This window comes from Phascolarctos cinereus, unplaced genomic scaffold, assembly GCF_003287225.1.
Source record: "Phascolarctos cinereus isolate Bilbo 61053 unplaced genomic scaffold, phaCin_HiC Scaffold_3;HRSCAF=262, whole genome shotgun sequence".
NCBI classification, from domain to species: Eukaryota; Metazoa; Chordata; class Mammalia; order Diprotodontia; family Phascolarctidae; genus Phascolarctos; species Phascolarctos cinereus.
Window position 1 is genome coordinate 25,423,209 of NW_027555736.1, and position 19,009 is coordinate 25,442,217.

Genomic DNA, 19,009 nt, shown 5'->3' on the forward strand with positions numbered 1-19,009 from the left:
CATATACTACAACTTGTTCAGCCATTCCCCAACTGGCGAACATTTCCTCAATGTCCAGTTCTTTGCTACCAGAAAAAGAGCTGCTATAAACATTTTTGTACATATAGATACTTTTCCTTTTTTATTTTGAAAAATCTCATTGAGGGGGGCGGCAGCTAGGTGGGGCAGTGGATAGAGCACCGACCCTAAAGTCAGGAGGACTTGGGTTCAAATCTGGCCTCAGACTAAACACTTGACACTTACTAGCTGTGTTACCCTGGGCAAGTCACTTTACCCCAGTTGCTTAAAAAAAAAAAGAAAGAAAAAAAGGAAAATCTCACTGGGGACATAGTAGTGGTGTTTCTGGGTCAAAGTGTATGCACGGTTTTCTAGTCCTTTGGATATAGTTCCAAACTGCTCTCTAGAATGGTTGGATCAGTTCACAACTCCACCAACAGTGTATTTGTGTCTCAATTTTTCCACCTTCCCTCCAACATTTTTCATTTCCCTTTTCTGTCATATCAGTCAGCTGATAGGTATAAGGTAGCACCTCCAATTTGTTCTAAGTTGCATTTCTCTAATCAATCATGATTTAGAGGATTTTTTCATATGACTATAGAGAGCTTTGATTTCTTCCTCTGAAAACTGCCTGCTCATATCTTTTGACCATTTATCAACTGGGGAATGACTTGTATTCTTATACATTTAACCCTAACCCTAGCCATAACCTCTATATAGTTGAGAAATGAGGCCTTTATCAGAGAAACTGGCTGTAAAATTGGCCCTCAATTTTGTGTTTTCCTTTTAATCCTGGCTGCACTGCTTTTGCCTGTGCAACCCCTTTTAAATTTGATGGGATTAAAATTATCCATTTTACATCCTGTAATGCTGTCTCTTTTTTGGTCATAAATTCTTCCCTTATCTGTAAATATGACAGATAAAATATTCCATGCTCCCCTAATTTGCTTATCATATCATCCTTTACGTCTGAATCATGTACTCATTTTGACTTCATCTCAGTATGTGATGTGAGATGTTGACCTACCTTCTGCCAAACTGCTTTCCAGTTTTCTGAGCAGAAATTAAGTGACTTGTCCAGGGTCACACAGCTTGTAAATGCTTGGGGCAGGATTTAAGCTCTGGTCTCCCTGACTCCAGGTTGAGGCCTCTATTCACTAAGTCAAATAAATAAGACTATGTGTTGTATTTGGGGTGATTGTTCATACTTTACAAGTGGTAGGCAGGTGGATTTATCTGCTCGTGATCGGATGCAATCATTGCTATAGTCTTGGGCCTTAGAGCTTGAAGGGAGCATAGAGATCATCTTACCCCCCTCCCTCTTTGTTTCACAGATGAGGAAACAGAGGCCCAGATCATGGAATTGATTACCCAAGATCATACAGCTCATAAGGAGCAGAACCAGGATTTGAATCCAGGGTTTCTTTTTTTTCCCCAAATCCAAGGATCTTTCCACTCCCTGTAGAGTCAAGGGAGCCATGGTACTTTAGAATGAGTTTAGAGGGTTGAAAATAGAATGTGCATATATGAAATCAATATGAGGATATCTATTGCTTTTCATTTTAGAAAGGAGTGATATTGCTCCAGAGAAGGGAAGAGACTTGATCTCAGTGGAAGGGCACTGGTTCCAAAGTTGGAGGCCCTGGGTTCAAATCCCACCTCTGACACAGCAGACCACAAGCTCAGACAGTTTCAACACCAAACTAGAAAGGATTTGAATACAGGCCCAGTGACAGACTGACCGCATGTCTGCTTGCTCACTTAGTCTCTGTGTAACCTTGGGCAAGTAACTTAACCTTTCTGGGCCTCAGTTTTAATCTGGGGTCCATTAGCTTGTTTTTAAAAAACTGCTTTAATAGCTGTATATCAACAGAATTGGCTTCTTCTGTAATTCTGTGTATTTTATCTTATTGCTCCTCTTCTTGAAGGCTGTGCTGAGGTCAGTTGGGTCCTGGGGAGCAGAGGAGGTGTGCAGCTGCCCCTCCCCAACCAATGAGCTTGAGAACTGGGCTTCTCATTCCTCCCCCTGGCCTTGTCTAAGACTTCTCTCCCTTCATCTCTATCTCCCTACGCAGTGTGGAAAAGGACAGGGCAGAGACGCAGGAGGAATGGAGATGCAGTGGCAACCTGACCAACCAGAGGAAGGGGGCGGGGGCGGAGGCCGGCTCTTTCTCCATCCTCCTTCTCTTCCTTCAGGCCTGACTTTTCTTTCTCACTGCAGTCATTTTGGAAAGCAATTTGGAATTGGGCAAGTAAAGTGATTGAAATGTTCATACCCTTTGACCCAGAGATTTCATGACTAGGTTAATACGTGAGGAGATCACTGATAAGGAGAAAGTCTCCATATACACCAGAACATTTTTCTAGTGGCAGTTTTTGAGAGACCCAGGAATTGGAAACAATGAAGATGCCCAGTGATTTCACTAAACAAATTGTGGTACATGGATGTAATAGAATACTACTGTGCCACAAGGCATGATGACTATAGATAAACATGGAAAGATTTACATGATCCAGTGCTGAGCAGAGTTAGCAGAGGCAAGAAAACAGTATATACAGCAACTACAACAAGGTGCATGGAAAAATCAGTCTGAAAAACAATCAAAAGTGAATGTTTTAAAATGATCAAAAACAACCACGCCCCCAAGAAGAGAATGAGAAGTCACGCTGACTTGGGAGAGGCGGAGCTCTCTCTCCCTCTACATATTTTTAGACTTTTTCAATGTGTCAATTTGTTCTGCTTACAGGTTTCTCTTATTTATTTTCTGTATAAAATATAATTTGTTATGTGGGATGGCTTTTTGGGAGGGGAGAAGGGAAGGGAATCTGGGAAAAATTCTGGTGACGTAAAACACAAAAGATATCAATACAAATTTATTAAAAAAAAAAGAATTGCCATGTGTTGTCCTTTGTTAATGAGAACTCCCGTGTCCCATGGCTGTCACAGGAAGTGCACTATCAGCATTTTTATTGTCTTCAGGCTCTTTTTCAAAGTCACCTAAAAATTTAACTCAGTTAATTCAGCTTAAACTAGCTAAGCCCTTTATAGTGTTTCTGCTTCCCTCAAATGAGCATACTTTTGTGTTACTCTCTAGGAGAATAATTAAGTGTCTCTATCTTTTTGGACATATATCCAATGGGTAAACTTTTTTTTTTTCATTTGATTCTATGGGGGCATCCTGAGGGACTGTGTATGCAAGTAAAGGAAAGAGCATTTGACTTGGAGTTAGGGGAATCTAAGTTCAAATCGTGTTTCTGGCACAAGCTGGGAGACCAAAGCTAAGTCACATCATCTCTCTCTGAGCCTCAGTTTCCTCATTTGTCAAATGGGAATAATAATATCTACATCACCTACCTCAGAGAGTGGTTGGGAGATAAGGACTTTGAAAACCTTAGAGTATTAATAGAAATGTCATTATTATTATCTACTACTGAAGTATAGCCCACTATATCTTGTAGACCCTGTCTACACTCTGCTTTACACCACAATCATCTCCTTGCCATCTCTCCTGAGGTCTCACAGGAATGAATGTTACTGCTACTAGAAAGAGTACGATAATCTATTCTCCTATGGCTCCCTTCACTATTCTTGTAACTTTCCAAACCAAAATACTCCTCCCTAGCCAACACTGCCTTATATATGTTGTTACATTAGAGTGTAAGCTCCTTGAAGGCAGGTACTGTCTTGGGGTTCTTTTTTTTTTGGCATCTCTGCATTTAACACAGTGCTTGGAAAATAGTAAGCACTTAATAAATGTTTTCTCATTAATTAATTAATCAATATTTGTCGTTTCTTGCAGTATAATAGTATTGTATTTATTCACATGTTATAATTGAGTCATTCCCCAATCAAAGGGATTTTATTTTTACATTTTTCCTACATCACAAAGTTCTTCTATGAATATATTTACATATTCAGCTTCTTCTTTCCTGATGTTTTGTAAATTTTGCATCAGTATTGCGCATGGCCACCATATTTCTCCGCTTGTCAAGGAGATCAAGTTATTGGGGATATTAGGCCTCAGTTTCCTCAGTTGTAAAAGGTGGGAATTGGGATAGATTCAAGGGTTTTTTTCTTTTTGGGGGGTCATGTATCCCTTTGGTAGACTGGGGAACCCTTAACAGCAATGTTTTTTAATACACAAAATAAAATACATAGGATTATATAGCAAACCAGTTATACTGAAATAGTTATCAAAATGTCCAAAAAGCTCCAACAAGTTCAAGGACTCTAGGTTTAGAACCCTTGGACCAGATGGTTTCAAAGATGTCTTCCTGCTCTTAATTTATTATCTTATAACTATGGGCTCTATCCAATACTTCTGACTCTCTTCTTAAAGAAAAGGAATGAGTGAAAAAAGAAAAGCATTTATTAAGTCCTTACTATGAGCCAAGTACTATGTGCACTGAGGATACAAAAGCCCAAAAGCAAAAGTAGTCCCTTTCTTCAAGGGCTTTGTTCTCTTATGAACTACAGTTTATTGTATTGTACTGTATAAGCATTTGGAGTGCTTGCTGGATATCTTTGATAGAACTGCTTTGACAGGTCTCAAGGAAGTGAGTCTCAACGAATGACTGGATTCAGGAGGCAGCTTTCTGCTGTTAACAGGGTAGGACTTCCCAGGCCCAAAACTTGATTAATCTTTTAAAAGGGACTAGAATGCCTTGACTAGCCCTCAGATATGTTACAGAGTTTAGAATATGGAAGGTGTGGTTTTGCTTCCAGTGCTTAAGGGGTGCTGAAAAATGTTGTTATTGTTATTGAGCTGTTTGAGTCATTTCCAACTCTTTGTGAGCCCATTTGGGGTTTTCTTGGCAAAGATACTGGAGTGGTTTCCTATTTCCTTTTCCAGCTCATTTTATAGATGAAGAAACTGGGGCTGACAGGGTTACGTGACTTGTCTAGAGTCACGTAGCTAGAAAGTGTCTGAGGCTGGATTTGAACTCAGGAAGTTGAGTCTTCCTGATTCCAGGCCAGGCTCTCTATCCACTGTACCGCCTAGCTAAAGAATAGAGGATGATAACTGTGTGACATGACGAGAGTTGGGAAGGGCCTTTTAAAAACCACATGGTTTTCCTTGATTCTTTCTCTTTCTCTCTGTCTCTTTCTCTCTCTCTGTCTCTTACACACACATACACACACACACACACACACACCACACACACACACACACACACCCCTCTCTTCCTTCTTTGGTCTCCCTTCTTGGTGCAAAGACTCTTAGACCCTTTATCTTCTCTTTGGGCCTCTCTCTCTGACTTTGTCTCTGCCTCTGTCTGTCTCTTTTTCTCTGTCTCTCTCTTTCAGTCTTTGTCTCTATTTTTTTTCTGCCTGTCTGTCTCGTTTCTCTGTTTGGATCAGATACGTCTATGTGGCTTTATATTAGAGCCAACTCTGGGGTCAGGAGATTTAATATAATTCCATCCTGTTTATATGAATTCATATGTGACTCTTATCTTTAGATTTATAATAAAGCCAGAATTGAATCTAGTTTTTCCTGACTCCAAGGATGGCCCTTTATCTACTATGTGTGCTGCCTTTCATTGTTAGGAATTACATTTTCAATTTATAGTAGTCACTTTTGATGAATTCGTTTGTCTGAGCTGAGCTAGAAGTTACCTTGAAAGTTCATGTGCTTGCTACTTCCTATTAAAATTATATATTTATTCAGTGTGGTGTAATTAGCCAGTTGTTCCCTTGTGTGTGCTTGGAATACAAAAATCTTATTAAATGTCTACTATGGGCCAAGCACGGTGCTAAACACTTTACAAATATTATATCATATTTTATTATATTATATACATTGTACAATATATATTATATATATAATATTATATCTTAATGATTCTGTGAGGTAGGTACTATTATGAATCTCATTTTACAGTGAAGAAACTGAGGCAGAGCTTAAGTGAAATACCCAGAATCACATAGCTAATAACTGTCTGTAGCTGGATTTGAACTTAGGTCTTCTTGAAGCCAGGCTCAGAACTCTATCCAGTGTACCACCTAGTTGCCTCAATATATTCTTCTTGGAAGATCCCAATTTACTAAACTGGGAAGGGAAAATGGTGTGTGTGTGTGTGGCGGGAATCAAATATTCCCCCAAGCTGCTTCCTGGTATAGTGATTTTAATAAGATAGTAGGCACTCTATAGAGACCCAACTGTGAGTTATAAATCCAGTGTTCCCTTAGTATATAAATTCAATTTTATTTGTATATTTTTTCTTATATTTCATGTGTTAATTCTAGAAATTTTAAAAACTAAACTACTGCCATATCTTTCTTTCCTTCCTTCCTTCCTTCCTTCCTTCCTTCCTTCCTTCCTTCCTTCCTTCCTTCCTTCCTTCCTTCCTTCCTTCCTTCCTTCCTTCCTCTTCTAAAAGTATTTGAGGTGGCTTACTTCAATGGATCCATGATCTTATTGATGTGGGTGCTAGCTCTAATGCTGTAGATTGAAACCCATGCATGCTTTATTATATTATTTTTGTCCATACTGAATCAGAAATTCTCCAAAAAATATTCCTTCATTGTGCTAGAGGCTGTCCTCTAGCCTTTTAACATTTCCTAGGTACCAGAGCAGCGTGTAAGGTGCCACATGTTATCCTTTGATCTCATTACTGACTGATCCATCTCTTTTTTTTTTTTTAGCATCATATATTTCCTGGATAACCTTCTTTAAACCATTTTTTTCCATCAAATCATTGGTTAGAATATGCTGCAGTCTACTTATGCTTACCGTGCACCTCACTATTGACCTTTGAGGTGTCTCATAAAATGAAAAGTAAATGTAAAATAGAACAATTAAGGATAAAACCAGAACAGAAACCTGCTAAAATGAGCATGGGGAGTAGAAGTTGGCAGATCCTTGAGATGAGCTAATTCCTGCCATTGGTCACTGAATTAGACTCTAAAATTAAGAGGAGCATGCTGGGATGCACTGTGTTTTGCCTTAAAAAAAGCATGCAGGGCTGTCTGCAGAGGAAAACTGTTTCTTGGAACTAAATTCTGAAAATAATTTATCAAAAGAGTCCTTGTATCAAGGGCATTAGACAGCAGGGCAGATATGTCTTCACTGAAAATTTTGTAAAAGATATCCAAATGTTCAAAGTCTTTAATCTATCCTCTATAAAGATGGAAAACATCACATTAATCATGACCCAATGATAACAGTAGCATGGGGAGACAACATGGTCCATGTGTTTTGCTTCCTGATGGTATAATTTAACACAGGAAAAGAGCTTGAAGAAGTGCCGTAAAGGATGACATATATCAAGGATGTATCTAACTTTTTAAACAGAAGGTGGCGCTGCTAACCACTCACCTAATCCTTTACATGAAAAGTAATTTGCCCTGTGAACTCCCACACTCACCCTTGTGATTATGCACTCTATCCCACCGAGGGGCCAGTGTTAGAGAAGAGCCAAGTGAATTGTAATTATCAGGGCTTTATCACAATCAATCAATAAACCTTTATTAAGTGCCTACTGTGTTCCAGGCACTATATTAAGTGATAGGAAAGGAAGCAAAAACCAGTACCTTCCCTCAAGGAGCTCACAGTCTAATGGGGAAGCCCACAATCTAATAATCTCCCAGCTCCCTCTCTCCATGGTATCTGAGCTCATCTCAGCAGACTAAGAGGTATGATTAGTGTGAATTCATCTAATTACGTTAGCTCTGAGCCTTCACCCACTGGACCATTCTGCCTCCTCCTTGCCTCACGGAGTCTTGGTTGCATCATTTTGGAATGAGTTGACCACCCACACAGATGGACATACTGTATACAGTTTTTCTACTTTTGGCTTAGAATCAGTAAAAGCAATAAGATAATATTATCTTAATATTCAGCTATCCTTCTCTTCTCCTAGACTCTGACTGCCACCCAACAGTGTTTAGACATGGTTCCAGGTACTGCCAAGGCTCCACTGACTGCTCCCAATGGGAGTTTTAGGAAAAATAGGGTTCAGTTGTTTTAGTCTACCATTTGCTTTCCCCCTTCCAGGACTGAGCAAAGGAGTCCATGCAATAATGCTGAATAGAGGAGTTTGCATTTGACCCTGGCAGTAATGGGGAGCCAATGGAGTTCACAGGGCAGAGGAATGACATGGTAAGACCTATACTTTGGCAGCTGAGTGGAGAATGGATTGGACAGAAGAGAGACTTAAGGCAAGGAGACTTATTAGGAAGCTATTTTGATAGTCTAGGTGCAAAGTGATTTGGGTCTGAGCTGGGGTGGTGGCTGGCCTCTCTAGCATCTACACTACTTACATGTCCTGCCTGATTCCTCACTGGGCTCCAAGACTTTTGGAGTTATATCTGCTCCTGCTCCTGACTGCTCTGGCCTCTAGGAGCCCTTCAAGATAAAACCACACACTAGACTGAACCTCAAGGAAGGACACTGAACCATTTAATCAAGTGTATGCCTCAGTGGATCTCTTCCTAGCCTCTGATGGGGAATAATGCCAGCATTCATTCCTCAATACCATCAACCCTCTACTTTCTCTATCCCAGTGTTACTCAATGACCACCTCCCCCTTACACCCAGTTACTGCTAAACAAACCTGTTTCCTAACCTCTGCTATCTTTTCTCTTATTTATATCAGTCCTACCTTCCTGAATGTCCTGCTCCAGATTTGCCCATTCCATCCACTGTGCTCTCTGGCATGCCTGCTGCGTAATTAACAAATTTCATTTCATCTTAAATCTCTTTTCTCTCTCCTTTTGTCTTCTGGCAGTCACTAAGACCTGGTTTTCTCCTGAAAACACTGTGTCCTTGACTACTCTTTCCCCAATACTGGCTATGTTTTCTCTCATATGCCCCACACTCTCATACTCCAATCATACTGGGGGAGTCAGAATGTTCTCCATTGTTACTTCTAGACTGTAATCCTGCCACACCATCAAAACTGATCACACAAACTAGGTCCTCATGACTACTGCCCCCAGGGAGTGACCAAACTTCTGGTCATTTTCCCTTCTTTCTCAGGGAGTTCAGTACTTGACTTGAAGATTTTCTTTTCAACCCAACTTCCATCCTCATACTAGAAGACATTAACATACATACTTATGTTCCCTCAACTACTCTGGCTTCCCAAGTTGCTCTGTCTATTCTGTATCCATGGTCTGCTTCTCAATTCTACCTTTGCTACACAAAGAGATGATTATACCCTTGATCTTGCTATACCCAAAGATATTCCACTTGCATATTCTTCAACTCAGAAATTCTTTGATCTGTTAATAATCTTTCCATAATAACATTCCGTCTTTCTTTGTACCTTATTACCATTAACTCTGTTCTTCATCCTCGCCATGAGCCGCAGTCCTTTCGGTCCATCACTTCTACCTTGGCTATGCTCTGATCCCTTCCTTAGTAAACCAGTTTGACTTGATGCTACTGTCTACTCTTGAATCCTTTGCCCCTTTGTCACAGAAGTCTGACTGCCCTGAAAGTTTACTGCACTTCTAAATTTCTCACACTGAACATACTTTTCACCTCTGCAGCCCCTTTCTCTGATTGGCTGGTTCCTCTCAGACTCTTTATTTTAAGGAAAATGCCCAGGCTAGTCATTTCTTCATTCTACTTTGGACTCTCTGGATTTTCTTTACCATGTTCCTGCCCAGGTGCCTTTCCTTCTGCCCCCATTCAACCTCCCTTTATATACTGTATTGTTTTTCCCCTATTAGAATGCAAATTCCTTGAGGTCAGGTCTTCCTTCCTTCCTTCCTTCCTTCCTTCCTTCCTTCCTTCCTTCCTTCCTTTCTCTTCTTTCTTTCTTTCTTTCTTTCTTTCTTTCTTTCTTTCTTTCTTTCTTTCTTTCTTTCTTTCTTTCTTTCTTTCTTTCTTTCCTTCTTTCCTTCCGTTCTTCCGTTCTTCCTTTCTTCCATTCTTCCTTCCTTCCTTCCTTCCTTCCTTCCTTCCTTCCTTCCTTCCTTTCCTTTCTTTCTTTCTTTCTTTCTTTCTTTCTTCTTTCTTTCTTTCTTTTCTTTCTTTCTTTCTTTCTTTCTCTCTTTCTCTCTTCTTCTTCCTTCCTTCCTTCCTTCCTTCCTTCCTTCCTTCCTTCCTTCCTTCCTTTCTTTCTTTCTTTCTTTCTTTCTTTCTTTCTTTCTTTCTTTCTTTCTCTCTTTCTCTCTTTCTTCCTTCCTTCCTTCCTTCCTTCCTTCCTTCCTTCCTTCCTTCCTTCCTTCCTTCTTTCTTTCTTTCTTTCCTTTCTTTCTTTCTTTCTTTCTTTCTCTTCTTTCTTTCTTCTTCCTTTCTTCTCTCTTTCTCTCTCTCCTCTCTTTCTCTCTCTCTCTCTCTTTCTCTCTTTCTCTCTCTTTCTTTCTTCTCTTTCCTTCCTTCCCTCTTTCTTTCTTTCTTTCTTTCTTTCTTTCTTTCTTTCTTTCTTTCTTTCTCTCTCTCTTTCTTTCTTTCTTTCTTTCTTCTCTCTTTCTCTCTTTCTTCTTTCTCTTTTCTCTCTTTTCTCTTTCTCTCTTTCTTCCTTCCTTCCTTCCTTCCTTCCTTCCTTCCTTCCTTCCTTCCTTCCCTCTTTCTTTCTTCTTTCTTCTTTCTTTCTTTCTTCTTTCTTTCTTTCTTTCTTTCTTTCTCTCTCTCTTTCTCTCTTTCTCTCTTTCTCTCTTTCTCTCTTTCTTTCTCTCTTTCTCTCTTTCTCTCTCTCTCTCTCTCTTTCTCTCTTTCTCTCTCTCTTTCTCTCTTTCTCTCTTTCTTTCTCTTTCTCTCTTTCTCTCTCTCTCTTTCTTTCTTTCTTTCTTTCTTTTTTCTTTCTTTCTTTCTTTCTTTCTTCTTTCTTTCTTTCTCTTTCCTTCTTCTTCTCTTTCTTTCTTTCTTTCTTTCTTTCTTTCTTTCTTTCTTTCTTTCTTTCTTTCTTTCTTTCTTTCTTTCTTTCTTTCTTTCTTTCTTTCCTTTCTTTCTTTCTATTACCAGCACTTAGTACAGTGCTTAGTAAATGCTTGTTGACCCAGATCAGCTCTGTTCTATTAACAATGATGTTGCCAACCCTCAACCCTGGATTATTCCTGCTGTCTTCCTCCTTCACTTTTATTCACATGTTCCTGAGCAAACCTGGAGGAAATCACAAAATGGTGCTAATTGGGTTCACTATAAATTTATGTTACTTAATCTCAACTCAATTGCCTCAGTGAAGCAAGGCAATCTTTCTACTCCTCTTGCCCACCACCAAGGCCATTCCAAACCTTGTCATATCTTCTCAAGCTTCCAAAGGTACCTTTCCCTTACTCTCAGTCAAGAAATTTGCCTTATACTACACACACACACACACACACACACACACACACACACACACACACACATTGAAGCCAGTGACTGAGAGCTTTCTCTTTTCCCCTTCTCTTCTTCTTATATTCCTCTTCCCTCATCTTCCACTATCTCTTCATTTCAGTCTCTGATGAAGAGGTGGAGCTCTTCTTAAGGCCAATGTCTCTAGACACACCCTTGATCTCATCTCCCTCCTTTTTTCTCCACTACCATCCCCACTCTCTTTTTCATCTTCTGTCTCCTCTATACCAGTCTTTCCTTGCTGCCTATAGACATGTCTATATCTGCCTAATCTTTAAAAAGCCCTCACTGGATCCTACCATCCCTGCCAGTGACTATCCTAGATTTCTCTTCCCCTACTCATCTAAACTCTTCAAAAAGGCAATCTATTCTCTGGGGCTCCATTTCCTTTCTTCTCTTCTATAATCTGTTTCCAATGCTACCAATGGGGCAGCTGTGTGGCACAGTAGATAGAGCACTAGACTTGGAATTGGGAAGATTCATCTTCATGAGTTCAAATCTGACCTCAACCACTTACTAGATGCGGGACTCTGGGCAAATCATTTAATCCTATTTGCTTCAGTTTCTCATCTGTAAAATGAGCTGGAGAAGGAAATGGCAGACTATTTCAGTATCTTTGCCAAGAAAACACCAAAATGGGGTCGCAGAGAGTCAGACACTACTTAAAATGACTCAACAAAAATATTACCAATAATCTCTTAATTGGCAAACCTTGCCATTTCTACCTTTTCACCATTTTTGACCTCTGACCTCTTGTCTGCTCTGGCCTAGATAATTTTGACTACTTCCTGATTGGTCCCACACTTGGCCGTCTTCCACGTTGCTATCAAAATGATTTTTCCTAAGTACAAATCTGTCCATGTTATTCCCTTACTCACTAAACTCCAGTCACTCCTAACTGCCTCCAGGGCAGCATATGAGCTCCTCTGTTTAGTTTTTAAAGCCCCTCACATCTTTTCTTTTTCACTCTTTAATTCAGCTGCACTGGCTCTCTGTTCCTCACCCACATGATTCTTCATCTCATCTTTGGGCCTTTGCACTGGTCATCCATGGCTGGAATTCACCCCCTCCTCATTTCTACCTCATAGTCTCTCTCTTCCTTCAAGACAGCTCAAGCTCTGCATCAGGTCTTTCCTGATTCCCCCAAACTATAGTGCAAGCTACCATGCATTGAATTACTTTGTGATCATTCTCTTTACATTTATTCTGTACGTATTTATATATGTTCACATTGCCTCTCTTATTAGAATGTGAGCTAATTCCCTAGCGAGTGGGGATTATTTAATTCCTCATCCTTCTGTCTCTAGTGCCTGGTGCACAGTAAGCTTTTAATAAATATGTGATGATTGATTCACTGAAGTAAGAAATGAAACAGAAGTGTGTGTTCTGGGCCTCCCTTTTCTACCAGGCAAAGCTGCAGCTGGCATTTAGAACCCTGGCCTTCCTTCAGATCCTTGGCCTTCCTTCTGAGCCCCGGCCTTCTGTTCTGATATCTCACAGCTTCCCAACTGAAGCAAAGGAAGAAAAAGTTAGGAACTTTTCTTTTCACTGTCATCTCTAACCAGATGGTGTTGCCATTCACATTTCCTTCCCAGGGAACTCAGAGGCAAATAACCTTGGCATCTGTGACTAGATCATTGAAACCAGAGCCTGGAAGGAAAGCCCCTCAGGCTTTCTATCAGATGAGTTAGCAGCAATTCACTGGAAAGTCCTTCCTTGAGGAAAGGCTCCTCCCTGCAGCCCCTGATGAAGGTGGCCTTGCTTGTTTACTCAGAAAGTTTAGGATTGCCTTCCCGCACAACTGACCCTCCAGCCAGAGCATGTCAGCTTTTCTTTTAAATTCAAGCATCCTGGGAAACGAATTTGCTCTGTTGATTTAATTGGGGCTCTGGGTGTTTGTTATTGTTTCATCTTACAGTCATGTTGGACTCTTCATGAAGCCCTTTGGGGGTTTCTTGGCAGAGATACTGGAGTGGTTCGCCATTTCCTTCTCCAGCTCATTTTATGTATCAGGAACTGAGGCAAACAGGGTTAAGTGACTTGCCCAGGCTCACACAGCTAAGTAAGTGTCAGAGGCCTGATTTGAATTTACAAAGTCCTGATTCCAAGCCTGGCTCTATCCATCCCACCCCCTACCTGCCCCTTGGGGTGTTCAGCTCTAATATTCTCTTTGCCAGCTGACCAGCCCACATCTGCAGGCAGGCACATAGCTACTAAGAGCTGACTCTGTTGAATACAGGATCCTACTGGGACTGGTGAACCACAGTGTCAAGAGGTCAAAAAACTAGCAGATGTGATTGCTGAGGCACTCTCAGTGATATTCAAAAGACTGTGGAGATTAGGAGAGGATTGGGGGGCTGGAAATGCCTGGGATGATTTTCTTCTTTTCTGTTTTTTCTTTTTTAAAGGCAGTTGGGATTAAGTGACTTGCCCAGGGTCACACAGCTAGTAAGTGTCAAATGTTTGGTCTGAGGCCGGATTTGAACTCAGATCCTCCTGACTTCAGGATCAGTGCTCTGTCCAATGCACCACCTAGCTACCCCTTGTGATGATTTTCAAAGAAAGGGAAGAGACTGGTCAACAACAGGCCTGTGACCTTGACTTTGATTCTTGGCAAAATTCTAGAACATGTCGTCAAAGGGATGAAGTCTTCTTTCTGTGCCTTATAAAAATCTAGAAAAGGAAGCAGGGATCTGAAGACCTGCCAGGTGAGCCTCATTCCCTTTTCTGAGAGTTTGACTAAGTTATCAGAACTCTTCCTGATAAGCTTCCTAAAGAATTATATGAGGAGATTGCTAGAGATAAAATTTACCTAGATTTCACCCAAATGTGTGATAAAGTGTGTCCTGTCATTCTTATGGAAAAGGTGGAGAGATGAGGATGCAATTAAAAGAATTCAGAGCTTATTGAATGGTTGTACTCAGAGTAATCATTAGTGGGAAAATGTCAACTTAGGTTGTCCAGGGATCTATCCTGGATCCTAGAGAGTATTAAATTTTCTTTTTTTTTTTTCTTTAAGTGAGGCAATCGGGGTTGAGTGACTTGCCCAAGGTCACACAGCTAGTACACGTCAAGTGTTTGGTCTGAGGCCGGATTTGAACTCAGGTCCTCCTGACTTCAGGGCCTGTGCTTTATCCGCTGTGCCACCTAGCTGCCCCTGTATTAAATTTTATTAATGACTTAGATAAAGTCTCAGATGGCATGTTTATCAAATTTTCAGACGTCACAAAGTTGGGAGAGATTTTTTAGCATAATTGAGTTAGGGTCCAAAAAGAGCTTGGTATACTAAAATAGAAGGCCAATATTCTAGAAAGCAATTTGAAGCTATGTTCACACAGATATCAGACACTTTTTGACCCAGCTATACCATGATTAGGCCTATTCACCAGACATCAAAGAAAGAGGAAAGGGACCTCTATTTACAAAAGTGTTTATAATGGCTTTTTTTTGAGGTAACCAAAAAAAACCTGAATGCTCATTTTTTGGGGAATGGCTGAACAAATTGTGGTATATGAACATAGTTGAATATTATTGTGCCATAAGAATCAATCAATCAAGAAACATTATTAATTAACTGCTATGTATTAGGCATTGTGCTAACCACTGGGAATCCAAAAAAAAAAAAAGAGACAAAAAACAGTTTCTGCCCTCAAGGAGTTCATAGTCTAATGGAGGAGACAACATGAAAACAAATATATACAAGCAAGTTATAGACATGATAATATCAAATAATTAAAAGAAGGCACTGGATTTTAATGATGAAACAGACAATTTCAGAGGAATTAGGGAAGGTCTTTATGAACTGATTTAAGTTTGTTTTTTTTTTTGGCTAGGCGGTGGGGTTAAGTGACTTGCCCAGGGTCACACAGCTAGTAAGTGTCAAGTGTCTGAGGCCATATTTGAACTCAGGTCCTTCTAACTCCAGGGTCAGTGCTCTATTCACTGCACCACCTAGCTGCTACTGAACTTATTTAGAGTGAAGTGAGTAGACCTAGAACAATTTATACATTAATATCGATGTTATAGAGAAAAATAACTTTGAAAAACTTCAAAACTCTGATCAATATAATGGTAAACCTCAAATCAAAAGGAATGAAGATGAACCATGCAACTCAGCTTCCGAAAGAAGCAATGAATTTAAAATGCAGAAAGAGAAGCACACTTTTGGACATGGTAAATGTAGGAATTTGTTTTACTGTGCTATGTAGTTATGAATTAAAAGATTTGCTTTTAAATTTTAAAAAATTGCTCAGTGGTGAGATGGGGAACTAGGTGCTGTGCTAAATGCTAGAGATGCAGAGAAAGGCAAAAACCATTTTTTCCCGCAAAGAATTTACTCATATGTTAATGCTCATATGTCTGATGAGAACAACAACAAATATAAATTGGGACTTAGTACAGAATGGATGGAAGGTAACTAACTAGTGGCTGGGGTGGGAGGGAGGACACCAGGAAAGGCCTCCTGGAGAAGACTAGCCTTGAGCTGCATCTTAAAAGTAGGCAGGTTGGGAGGGAGCTTATTCTAGGCATGGGGAATGGCAGCAAATGGTACAGTATGGCAGGAGAGGAGTTTGTGGAGGGTGGTAAAATGTAAGAAGGTTGGAAAGGGAGAGAGGTATTAGGTTGAGAAGAGTTTTAAATACCAAAGAGTGGCCATAAAATTTGATCTTGGAGATAATAAGGAGCCACTAGAGTTTATTGGGTAGGTGGATGTGGACGTGGTCAAATGCTTTAGAAGAATTACTTTGGTAGCTCTGTGAAGGATAGATTAGAGTCAGCAAAGACTTGAGTCAGAAGACCAGTTAGGAAGCTATTGTAATCATGTAGCTAAGAGGTGATGAAGGCATAAGCTAGGATAGTGGCTATGCAAGTACAGAAAAGGGGATGATGATGAATGGTGTTTTATAGAAAAAAAAGTACAGGATTTGGCAAACTGATTGGATATGTTGGGTGAGTGACATAAAGGAATGAAGGACCACACTGAGGTTGTGAACATGGTGACTGAAGGCAGGTGAGGCCCTCAACAGTAAGAGGGAAGTTTAGTAAGGGATTGGTTTTTGAGGGAAGGACAGTGTTTTCTGTTTTGGAAATGTTGAGTTTGAGACACCAGACATGTAGTTTAAGACATCCACTGGGGAGTTGGTGAAGTGATATTGGAGCTCAGAAAAGAGAGTAGCATTGAATATACAGATCTAGGAATCATCTGCATAGAGATAATGATTGAACGCATGAGAGTTGATGAAACTCCCGAGAGAGGAGAGAGAGAGAGAGAGAGAGAGAGAGAGAGAGAGAGAGAGAGGAGAGAAAAGAGAAGAGGGCCCAGGACAGAACATTGAAGGGTACCCACACTTAGTGAGCACAACATGAATGAAGATTTGGCAAGAGGGAATGAGAAGTAGCTGTTGGAAGTAAGAAGAGAACCAGGAAAGAACAGTCACCAGAACCCAGTGATGAGAGAGAACGTAGGAGCAAATGAGCACCAGTGTCAAATACTGTAGCGTGGTCAAGAAGGATGAGAAACAAGATGCTATTAGGCTTGGTAATTAAGACACCATTAGTAACTTTGGAAAGGGAGGTTTTATTTGAGTGATGAGGTCATTTTATGTATGAACTGATACAAGTTCCACATGTATGAACAGAAATAAACAGAACCAGGAGAAGAATGCACATGAGGACCACAACAATGTAAATGAAACAATCCCTGAAAGTTGAATTGAAAGAAACCAATGAAGATGGAGCAACCATTGGAAAACCACTGAAGATTCTGCAGAACAGATGAAACACATCCTCCCTCCAGGCGCAGAGGTGGGGACTCCTAGGGCAGAAGCTTGTGTTCCTTGTCAGGTACAATCACTCTATTCGATGTTTTTGCTTTCTTGTTTTTCTTTTTCACAAGGGAGAATTCAGTTTGAAGGGGGAGGGTGTTGAAATGACTGCTACAAAGACAACAAGGATCAATAAAACATTTAAAAAAAGAAATGAATGTATGGATGTGAAACAGACACAAGTAAGTCAGGGTAACTGGGACTTTGTCCCAGGGCACCAAAATTTTAAAGGTGGAAAAATGAAAACTAATAATTCCAAAAGTTTCTGCAATTAAAAATATTACTTATATAAAGGTAAAACATTTGTTACATATATACACATATATAATACATATGTTACACACACACACACACACACACACACACACATTTGCCTTTCCCTAGCAGTTCAGAAACTAGTTATCAAGTATAGCCAGGAATGGTCCCCTCTCTCCTAGGGTGAGTCCTGTTACACTTCCTCCTTGGGGGTCTAGGGCACTTCCAAGGGGGTTGGAAATTTCTCTTCTCTAACGCTGTCAACTTGAGCTCCCCTCAGTTGTGGTTCCCCCACTGTTAGGTGCCAGTAAGTGGCAACCCAATTCCATTTAACAACTTAACATCAATTAGCTTTTTTAAAGGGATATTTAGATATAGGGATCACAAAAGTACAAAATTTCACGCCAATGCCTGGGGGCACACTGTCCCCTATCCTACCTTAGTATCTATAGAAAATGGGCCAACTCTTCCTACATAACATCATGCCATCAACTTTACATCCAATGACAGCTGGATGAGTCCCCAGCTGAGCTATTACTAGGCTGAGTCCTGAAGGTCACTTCTTGATCCTGAAAGTATAGATACTAAGCTGGCTGCTGAAAGAAATTATATTCTCTTTTAAAATATTTTTTTATTAATTTATTTTGATTTATCCACAATCACTTCCATAAGCTTTTGAGTTACATTTTTCTCCCCCTCCCTCCCCCCTACCCTCTCCAAGATGGCTCACAATCTGATATAGGCTATCCGTCATTCCTATTAAACATATTTTCACATTAGTGATGTTGTAAGGAAGAATTAGAACCAATAGAAAAAACCACCAGAAAGAGAAAACAAAACAAAACAGAAGAAAAAATAGCAAATAGTATGCTTCGATCTGCATTCAAACTCCTTAGTTCTTTCTTTGGATGTGGATAGCATTTTCCATCATGAGACCTTTGGAGATGTCTTAGATGCTTGTATTGCTGAGAAGGGCTAAGTCTATTAACGTTAGTCATCTCACAACATGGCTGTTACTGTGTACAGCGTTCTCCTGGTTCTGCTCACTTCACTCAGCATCAGAAGAAATTAATATTCTACTATTAATAACTAATTATTAACTTGTGATCTATCCTTTTCTTCTTATTTCTGTTAAGACCCCACTTCTGAAAAGGTCAGGCAGTTTTAGAAGAGTGTAACAGTAATGCAATCTTCTCCTAGCCTCCAAAGCACATTTTCCTTAACTAGGTTAGGCATCACCCCACCTGATTGGGAAACCTGATTTCTATTTAGAACATAAACAGAATCGAGAATGGGCAAGCTCTTATGCTGGGAGAAGGAGTTGCTGTCCTTGGTCCCCTCCTTTAGAGTGTAGGGGGTCTCAGCTCATGAAGGAGAAAACCAGCCAGAGAAGTCCAAATAGAAATAGCCTTCCCTGCCTACATTGCTGGAGGCTGCTGAGCCTCAAGATCAAGCCATATTCTCAGTGGGAGGAGTTGAAGATTTTTAGCCCACCTCCTCATTAAATAACCACTAATCAGGTCTGACTTGTCAGGGGAGTTCCCTGTCAGAAGGCATTATTTAAGGCATTTCAGAGTATCCCTTGGTGCCTTTGGTTACCAAGAAAAACTGCTGCCCATCAATTTATTGATTATTAACTGG

The 19,009-nt window shown here is 40.2% G+C and overlaps 1 protein-coding gene across 1 annotated transcript in view; it reads left to right on the top strand.

Moving 5' to 3' along the window:
• The window catches only part of LOC110216433 (solute carrier family 22 member 15-like), a 132,207-nt gene extending 118,211 nt beyond the window's left edge, over positions 1 to 13,996 (top strand). The window contains exons 13-14 of the mRNA XM_078151590.1: positions 7,998 to 8,102; positions 13,697 to 13,996. The gene's annotated coding sequence lies outside the window, so the exon portion shown is untranslated. The remainder of the gene's footprint in view (positions 1 to 7,997; positions 8,103 to 13,696) is intronic.
• The last annotated feature ends 5,013 nt before the right edge of the window (positions 13,997 to 19,009 follow it).